Here is a 10,536-nt window from a genome sequence, read left to right as displayed (position 1 = left end):
TACTCTAATGTGCTGGGGAACTGGCCTAGTATAGGGTGACCACAGGATTAGGGAAGAACAAGGTGCCCCTCTGTCCTCAGCTTTGTCAAGTAGTCAGATATTGCCATGGACTGTCAGACCACTTAACGATCTGGAAAGGCTTATAAAAATTAGGCATCCCAATTCCTTCATCCTAACTGTGCTCCAGATTTAACAACCCAGCCACTCTCATGACACCACAGAAAGGAAGCAGAACATCTAGGCCATAGAATTAGTCCTTTCAGATCAGACGTGTAATTATTTGAACTGGATCAACAACACACATGACCAGCTATCCCTAACCATCACTGTAAATAGCACTCATTGATATGCTGGTGACATGACCTGTTACGAGCAAGCAGGACCATGGGGTTCAAGATCAGGGGCTGAGGTGGTGTGGCTGGTGGGTGTTGTTGATGCACTTGGTCAGGAATTAGTTGGACCTTGCCAAGAGATCAAGGAGGGGTGGTAGTTTTGAAGGGTGAACCAGATTTCATAGTCCAGGGTGTAGACATCTTCAGCAGCCAGGATATCAGTCATGGGAGGATGGATGTACAGGCAAGATGCGGGGCACCTTGAGTTTTTGGTCTCAAAGGGCCTGGGTAGCAACAGGCCAAAAGACAAGTTGCTCAGAAAAGAGATGGGGCAGTAAATAGAAAGCTTTCTATTAAGTGATGTCCAATCAGCAAACTGCTGATTGTCATGTGATCGTGCTGAATCAGTGGCTGTAGCCTCTGGTTGTGAAGTATTAGCTGCAGTTCCCTTGTCTGACCTTGTGGTGGAGAGGGTAAGACTCTTATTTGACAATCCCACTGCCCTGTGTTTGAGATCCACAGCACCTGACTACCAATCTTGCTGGGCATGGAAACTTAACTAACTTCTCCCTTCCAGAGGTGGTCTAGCCGGAGCAGGATTGAAGCACAGTGGCATGACTATTTCCCCAGAAGACAGAAGTTCCCTATTTATCCACAAAACAGACACAGAGACCAGCTTTTCAACCAATCTGGTACCTTCCAATAATACAAAATTTACTTAGAAATAAATCATTCTCTTCCATATTTGCAGAACAATGGCCTATCTGATGAGGAACAGAAGGGAAAAATCTAGTTGCAATCTACTTACTTACATTCATTCAAACAAGAAAATCACTGAACAGTTAACTGTTAGTAATCAGAATAAAATCTAGTGCATATACATCTTTGAGAAAAGAGTCTAAAATTCTCGTTAAAAACAGTGTTTCAAATAAGCCAATTTCTAAACTATTTATTTTCTTTTTCAATGCAGGATCCTGCTCCTACAGAAATTAGTGGCAAGATATGGACCTATAGTAGTCAATGTTTCCTTGTTTCTGTCTTGGGGTTTTTTCTTTGAACTACTTTTCCTTCTTTGAAAAGAATCTTATCTGCACGTTCCCATTTCTAATGTAAAGTTTACTCATTTTATACAGAAAGCTGTGACATTATGAGTGTAATATAATATCTCATTGAAAGGTGACACGGGGCCAGAAAGAGTTAATTAACTCACAGACTGACATGACCCATGGCCGAACTTTAAAGACTTGTTAGTAAGATATGTAAATGAACAGATCTTTGAAATGCAAGCCTGCATTGTTAGAGATAGAAGGGTAGATGTTTGATCAGGTCTTGTGATGTAAGGAAACAGGTCTTGTCTATTGCTATAGCTTTGATTCAAAGATTTAAAAAAAAAGTAGTAATATTTAGGAAGACATTTGAGTGAAATAGTATTGTCTATATGTCTCTTTGAAGGTTGTGGTAACCTGTATCTGAACTGTTTAATGGATAAATTACCCTGTGCTAATTGCCATGATGTTTGGGAGACAAAGTTAAGCCTATTGTTTTCTCAGGCCAAGAGGCTGCTGGAAATGTATAAAAATCCTGGGACAGGATCCTTCTTCATCTCAGATTTGCTTTGGGTTTCAAGAAGGGGAAACCCTAAGCCATAAGAATTGACATCCCCAGTGATTGACTGGAGTCACCCTGAATATGGACATTGGACTATAAGCTATGGACTGTTTCTAAAAGAACTTTTGTCAACTATAGACTCACCATCTCTGCTATGTAATTAAACTCAAGCCTGTATGTATATTGATCTTTTAACTAACACTCTTTTCTTTTTTTAATAAATTTTAGTTTAGTTCAGGGATCGTCAACCTCTGGCACGCGGCTCGCCAGGGTAGGCACCCTGGCAATCTGGGCAGGTTTGTTTACCTGCCACGTCCGCAGGTACAGCCAATCACGGCTCCCACTGGCCGCAGTTCACTGTCCCAGGCCAATGGGGGCTGCGGGAAGCAGCACGGGCCGAGGGATGTGCTGGCCACCGCTTCCCGCCGCCCCCAATGGCCTGGAGCGGCAAACCGCAGCCAGTGGGAGCCACGATTGGCTGAACCTGCGAACGTGGCAGGTAAACAAACTGACCAGGCCCACCAGGGGGCTTATCCTGGCAAGCTGCGTGCCAAAGGTTGCTGATCCCTGGTTTAGTTAACAAGAATTGGCTATAAGCGTATATCAGGGATTGGCAACCTTTGGCACTCAGCTTGGTGCTTACCCTGGCAGGCTGCGGGCCAAAGGTTGCCGATCCCCGATCGAAGTTATAATTGGACCTGGGTGTGTGGCTGATCCTTTGGGATTGGAAGAACCTTTTCTTTTATATGATGAAATAAGATTTTCAAAATTTATCATTGTATGTTTGACGTGTGTCTAGATGGAGGCTTAAGGCTGAGTACTTTAGGGGAACTGCATTGTTTGGACTTCTGAGTAACCAGTGAGGTAATACAGAGTCTGTCTTGGGCTGTCTTGGTAAATCTAAATATTGGAATATCCACCAGCATTTGGGGTTTGTCTGCCCCATTTTGTTTGCAGTTCACCCTAATTGAGTGACCTCAGCTGGGTCCCCTGGGCAGCATCGTCACAAAAGCACATAATGCTTTTTGTAAAATAATACTTTAAATAAGGATATCACACTTTACTTAACATTGTGTTCTCTTCTTACCAGTCATGAGGCTATTTGTCTCTGTGAATAGCTTGGACAGAATTCTTGCCAAACTGGTTATATCTTAGGCTTTGTAGCTGTTCCAAAACACCTTTGGCAAAAGATTCTGTCTCACCAGTCCTGGTAAATCTTCCTATATTTATGATGTTTTGTTGCTTGTCTGGGTTTTACATCTATGGGCTATATCCAGAAGTGAAGTGCATGAAGCAACATCCTCTGTAACAGTGGTAGTAGGTGCAGAAAATTGCAATGCAGCTGGCAACCTGTGTGTAACAAAGCAGAATCGGGTTTAAGAGGGCTTACAGTGGGAATGGTTAAAGGGAGAGAGGTAGAGTGACTTACTAAAAAGGTATATCTTTAAGAAAAAGGGGCTAAATATTCAGACATAACCACCTAGGGCACATTCAGAGCTGGTGCAACGAGGCATTATAAATTGCAAGAGGTGGTTTAACATTCAGTTGTTTTGGTCTGCCTTAGGAGACTCTGCAAGGTGACAAAGGCCTCAATCATAGAGTAAAGAAGTAATTTCTTTGTAAAGCCTATTTCCTTTTAATAGATCTGTATAACTACTATTAGTGTTTATGGAAATAAAGTGTGTATACAGTTAGGGAGGAATGAGACCCTATACTGTAGGTGGAGCGGTTTCAGAGTTCTGGTCCTCCACAATTATCAGAGAGGACCCTGTTGTAGCAGGGAGTTTAATAGAAGGGGGAACTGCCTGGTTAAGGAGTTTTCTAGACACTGCTTAAAGCACAGCTCTTTGTGTCCGTCCTCACATGACAAGGTCAGAAGTGAGTGAATCCCTCTCTCTAAAAAAAGGAGTAAAGAAAAGACGACACACCCCAGACCGCCAGAGCAGTTACTGAGTGAGGAAAGTAGAAAATGAGGGAGGAGAACTGTGAAAGCTGCAGCCTGAAGGAGGAAGAGCCCTGCCTCAGTACAGCAATGGCACCCATAGCACAAATGGCTTTGTTAGAGAAGTGTGGTGTTTGTCTTTTGCAGCTCAGGCAGCTGGCTTTGCTGCATCTGTAGATTTGAGCAATTCCAGATGGCTTCTGGTTTAACAGGGAAAGCACAGGAATACCAGGAAAATGCCCTAATATTTGCCATCGGTGCTGCTGCTGCTGCTGCTCTCCTATGTGCCCTCCCCCTTCAATCAGGAGGAAAAGAGAGAATACTCCAGAGTGAGAGGCTTGTGATACCTATTTCATAGGCAGACAGAATATTGTATATGAAAGGGTCAACTTTAAAAGGAGATGCCGGGAACAAGGGGAAACAGCTGAGACTTATTACTGATGTTATAGTCTTGCTGAACATTGCAAACATGGAATGTGAAAAGAAGTACGAATAAGAGACAGGATAGTTGTTAGTATAAGAGATGCTGTGTGACAGAGTGCTGAGGCCTGACAGGTCAGATCTCTGATCACTGTAGCCTCAATTAGTTTCCCCAGTGACAGCTGATGGAGCAATTAGCTAATCAGGAGAGACTGGGGAGGTAAGGAATTAATTAGCCCTCAGCTGGCTAACTTGATAAAAGCCAGGAATGAAGTGTTACAAATGGGGAGGACAGACCGAAACAGCTTCCAAAACAGGATGATCGCTCCCCGTAAGGCCCTGGTAAAGAAGGGCTGAAAGACATAGGGATTAAAAACGTTGATGTTGCCCACTATTGGAATAAAGGGTGAAAGTCTGAATTTTATTCAAAACTCTGAACACTGAAAGAAAGTGGGTCTGAGTAATTTTTGGGGCATCAGAGGATGGGAAGAGAGTATTGCCATGTCACACACCAATTTATCATCACCACTTTTGTTAGACCCAGATTTCACTCAAGCAAAAGCTACAGCAGAAGTGGGAGTGCAAGAAACCATAACGAGTTGGCATTGTGACTTACACGCTAGCAGCATAGGGGAAAATGAATCGAACAATATTGATCAGTAAAGAGAAATCACAAATGTGAAAGGAGCAGTCAGACCAAACTTACAATGTAAGAACAATGCTCAGTTAGAAAGTGGGAGACCAAAGAAACTTAATAAGAGGGAAGATTGGAAAATCTGTGGTAGATGTGGCAAGACACCCAGCCACAGCTAATAAGGTTGTGCAGCTAAAGAGGAAGGATGTAGGAGATGCCCCAAAATGTGACAGTAACATCCAGGTCACCAAGAGTAGTGGAAACAATCCAAGAGGACATGTTATCAGATGAGTCCATAGTTTTAGGGACTATATTCTCAATAGAAAGACAGGCTGGGATGATTTAGTTGGGCATTGGTCCTGCTTTGAGCAGGGGGTTGGACTAGATGACCTCCTGAGGTCTCTTCCAACCCTAATCTTCTATGATTCTCTGAATCTAAATGGTCAAAACATTAAATTTAAAAGTGATGCTGGGACAGCAGTTACTGGAATTAAAAAAAAAATAGTTCCCGAAATGTAGATCTGCAAAGACCAAATAAGATTCAAGGGGTGTGTGCAACACTACATTGGATGTTTGTGGCCAGTTCCTTGGGAAACTGGAGAAAGGAGGGAAAGTTCTTCACCAAATAATATATCTAATGCAAGGACTGATGACTCCCCTTATAGGTTCCATCAATACAAGGACTATACCTAGCAGAGAAACTGAAATTTGTTAATGGCAAAAAGCAAACTAAAGAGATGTCTTCACATAGCTAGGAAAGTGACTAGGGGAATATAAAATAAAACTGGTGCATCAATGACATTGTGACAGGTTTGGTCAGAGACCCCCTTGGGACTGTCACCTGATGTGCTGAGATTACCTCTGAGCCCATTTTCTCTGATGGCTTGGGACTCCATAACCCTGCCTTGTTGAACCAGACACGCTAGTCTGCTGCAACACAGACCTGGGTCTGGTCCACGCCCCCAGAGCTGCAGACTTTAACCAAAAACAGCTGAGCAAGTCACCTATCTCCAGCACCCAGACACCAACCTCCTAATGGGATCCAAATCCCAAATAAATCTGTTTTACTCTGTATAAAGCGTACACAGGGTAAACTCATAAATGTCGACCTCCTATAACACTGATAGAGACATATGCACAGCTGTTTGCTCCCCCAGGTATTAATCACTTACTCTGTGTTTACTAATAATAGTAATTTTATTAAGTATAAAAAGTAGGATTTAAGTGGTTTCAATAACCGACAGAACAACATAAGTTACCAAGCAAAATAAAAGAAAACATGTAAATCTAAGCCTAATACATTTAAGAAACTGAATACAGGTAAATCTCACCCTCAGTGATGTTCCAATAGCTTCTTTCACAGCCTAGACTCCTTCTTAGTCTGGGCCCAATCCTTTTCCCTGGTACAGTTCTTGTTAGTTCCAGCTCAGGTGGTAACTAGGTGATTTCTCATGACTGGCAGCCCACTTTGTTCTGTTCCACCCCCTTTTATATCTTTGGCACAAGGCAGGAATCCTTTGTCTCTCTCTGTCTCTGGGTTCCCACCCTTCTTTCTAAATGGAAAAGCACCAGGTTTAAGATTGGATTCCAGTATCATGTGACATGTTCACATTTCCTTTGAGACTTCATTATTCACTGGCTGGCACCCACATATACAAGAAGGCTTGCAAGTAAACAGAGACATTTACAACAAATTGTCCTGGTTAATGAGAGCCATCAAGATTTCAAACCACCATTAATGGCTCACTCTTTGCATAGTTACAATAGGACTTCTGAGTAATACTTCATATTTCTAGCTTCAGATACAAGAATGATAGATTCATACAAATAGGATGAACACACGCAGTAGATTATAAGCTTTGTAATGATACTTTACAAGAGACCTTTTGCATGAAGCATATTCCAGTTACATCATATTCACACTTATAAACATATTTCCATAAAACATATGGAGTGCAATGTCCTTGCTAGGAAAAGTCAAAGAAGAATGAAATAAAATGGATGATATGAGGGTTATTTCCCATAACAGGAGGATCCACTGACTGGTATGTCAGGGACCACAGTCACCCCCCAATGGCAGAATCTGGATTTGTGTGGCCTGTACACAACTTAATAGAAAGAGAAAGATGCCAGCTTCCTGCAGTTGATGAGACATTAGCTCAGTTATCAGAAGCCAAAGTCTTAAAGTTTGGTGCTATTCAGGCTTCTGGCAAATTCCCCCTTGCTAAAGAATCTGTACTATTAACTACATTCATCACCCCATTTGGAAGGCAGTATTTCAACAATCTTCCATTTGGCATATCTTCAGCATCAGAACATCTGCAACTGAGAATCTCTCAGATCTTGCCTGGCATCTTTTGCCATACAGATGATGTGTTTGGTATATGGCAGAGATAAAAATGAACATGATGAGTGACTGCATGCTGTTTTGTGATGCTTCCAACAAGCTGGCCTCCCTCAGAATGAGAAATGTGAATTTGAAAAGGAGAAGATAAAATATGTAGAACATATAATTAGCAAACGAGGAATTCAGCCAACTTCAGACAAACTGGAGGCATTACATGCCTTACCTGAATCCAAAGATGTTTTTGCTGTAAGAAGATTCTTGGGCATGGCAAATCATTTTGGGAAATTCTTACCAAATTTAGCTCATCTAACAAAACCCTTAAGTGATCTTCCGAATGGTCACAATATGATGTAGGGGAGCACACAACAAAACACACACAATAAAATAAAAGGGCTACTGACATCCCCACGTGTTCAGGCACAATATTCAGTAAATTATCCAACAACAGTACTAGTGGATGCATCTTCATGTGGTTTAGAGCAGTATTCACACAAAAGCAGTCAGGAAGAGACCAGAACCTTTTGCATTTATAGCAAGAAGCCTCATAGAAACTAAGCAGTGGTATGCTCAAGTAGACGAGGAAATGCTAGCAGTCACTTGGGCCTGTGAACAGCTCAATGCATATCTATTCGGCTTGAATTTTGACATAGAAACCAAACCAACCACCAAATCCAAACCAACCACCAGCCCTTAGTGGCATTATGAGAATCATCCCTAGAGGGATGAGGGGCCCGGGACACAGGTGCCGAGTTTCTAATCTGCTGGGGAGTGCTCCACCCAAGCCATGCCCCCACTCCACCCCTTCCCCCAAAGCCTCGCCCCTGCCTTGCCTCTTCCTTGCCCAGTTCTGCCCCCTCCCCTGACCACGCTGGGCCCTCGCTCCTCTCCCTTCCCCTCAAGTGCCTCCTGATGCCATGAAACAGCTGATCTGCGTCAGGCACTGAGAGGGAGGGGGAGGTGCTGATCGGTGAGGCCCACCGGCAGGCAGGAGGTGCTGGGGGGAGGTGGAGGTTCTGGTAGGGGGCTCCTCCTCACCTCCCTCCCCGTCTGCCATGTGACTTCCCGTTCACCTCTTTACCCTGCCCTCCCGCCTCACCTCTCCATCTGCCGCCTCATGATTTTATCAAAGTATGGGGCCCCCAAAGCATGGGGACTGGGGCGGTCGGCTTGATTTGCTGTACCCAAGGGATGGTTCTGACATTATGGTTGAAAACCACTGGATGACCTTCCATCTAGGATTCAAAGATTTTTGACTATGGCTGATGTGATTTTATTTCAACGCTAGACACATACTGGGGAAAGCACTCTGTCTAGAGCCCCAGTTGAGCACCCACCAATTGAAGAAGAAAAAGCTTTAGAGAGAGATGTCAAAATCTACATTGACCTTGTTCTTGCATCAATTCCAGCATATGCCAACTTCAACAAATTAGAGATGAGCAACTAAAAGATGAGACTTGCCAGAAACTGACTCAGCTCTGCCACAAAAGAGTGTGGTTGAAGGAGTGAACTTCCAACAGACCACCTACCAAAATAAACTTTACATGGCTGAGGGTCAGCTTCTGAAAGGACAACACATTCTTATCCCTGTGGTACTTCAAAAAGAGAGGGTATAAAAATGTGGCATGAGCACAGCAATCCATATGGTGGGCTGGTCTGAGTAGGCAAATTCAGATCATAGTAAGGGGTGCAAGATATGTAACAAGGGAGAAACCCCCCAAAATAATTGTCAACCATTACTCTCTCCAAGCTACCTGACACACCTTTGCAGCAGGTAGCCGCAAACTTATTTTTCTGGAAAGACACTCATACATTATTATAGTTGATTACTTCTCCAGATCTATTGACCTAGGAAGACTTCTGTGTACATATACCCATCTGATAATAGGCCTCATTTTACTTCTGTAACAGTTCTAGCATTTGCACAGGACTTTGATTTTAAACATTGTACTAGTAGTCCACGTTACTCTCAGAGCAACAGGGAGGCAAAGAGAGCAGTGCAGACTTGGGGACTTCTGCAAAAAGCACTCCTGGAATATCAATCAACACCGCTTTTGTCTGAACTACCTCCAGCAGAACTTCTGATGGGAAGACAACTAAGGATTCCTTTAGCTGTGGCACTGATACAGCTTAAACCTAAGTGATCTGACCCAAAGGAATTTCAAAAATGGGAAATAAAAATTCGGCAACAAGAAAACTTTTGTTTGGCACAGAACAAAAGCGCTACCTGAGCTGAGAGCATGGGACAAAGTTTGGTTCAAAGGTTCCCAGACATCTGGAACTCTTAGGAACTTTGTAAAACTCCCAGATCCTGCCTAGTGGAGACTCTAAAAGGACTTCTCTGGAGGAATCAGATTCATCTTCAATATTTCCAAATACAATGAAGATAGGATCTGGGATCTGAAGGTACTCTGTCAGGAAGGCAGCCCCCTCCACAAGGAACTTGATGCACAAACTCAACAGAAGTGAGTTCATGGTCTGGAAGATTGATCAGAGCCCTTCAAAGACCTGATCTTTAGAATACTGCTCAGGACTATGGAAATAGATTTGATAAGGGGACATAGTGTAAATAGCTTTAAGGAATTAGAAGTTTTTATTTTGAATTCATGTGAGTACATACATTGGTTTATACTTTAAGTTTTAATCTTTTATTACAAAGAAAGGGAGATGTAGAGTGGTTATAGAATTCCTGGACTTCCACAGTTACCAGAGAGGACCAGGATGTGTTGCAGCGGAGAGCTTAACAAATGTAGGAACATCCTGGTTAGGGAGTTTTCTAATTGCTGCTTAAAGCATGGATCTTTGTGTTTATGTCCTCAGCACTACACTCTATTGGTGTTGCAAGGTATGGCAGGGATTTGAGGGGGTGGTGATGGAAACTGAAGCTGTTGGGCAATAACAATAGTCTGGTGCACTATGGCTCCTTTGAAGCGCCTAAGAATATGACATAAGGACAGCCAACCTGAGTAAGACCAATAGGCTGTCTGTCTCAGTATCCTGTCTTCTGACAGTAGTCAGTACCAAATGTTTCAGAGGGAATGATCAGAACAGAGCAATTATTGGATGATCCATCCCTTGTAGTCCGGGCCCAGCTTCTGGCTGTCGGAGGTTTAGGGACAGCCCAGAGCAAGGGGTTGCATCTCTGACCATCTTGGCTAATAGCCATTGGTGGATATCTCCTTATCTAATTCTTATCTAATTCTTTTTTGAACCCAGTTATCCTTTTGGCCTTTACTTCATACTCTGGCAATGAGTT

This window comes from Mauremys reevesii, linkage group 1 (assembly GCF_016161935.1).
Source record: "Mauremys reevesii isolate NIE-2019 linkage group 1, ASM1616193v1, whole genome shotgun sequence".
Classification (NCBI taxonomy): domain Eukaryota; kingdom Metazoa; phylum Chordata; order Testudines; family Geoemydidae; genus Mauremys; species Mauremys reevesii.
Note: the sequence above shows the minus strand (reverse complement) of the source record.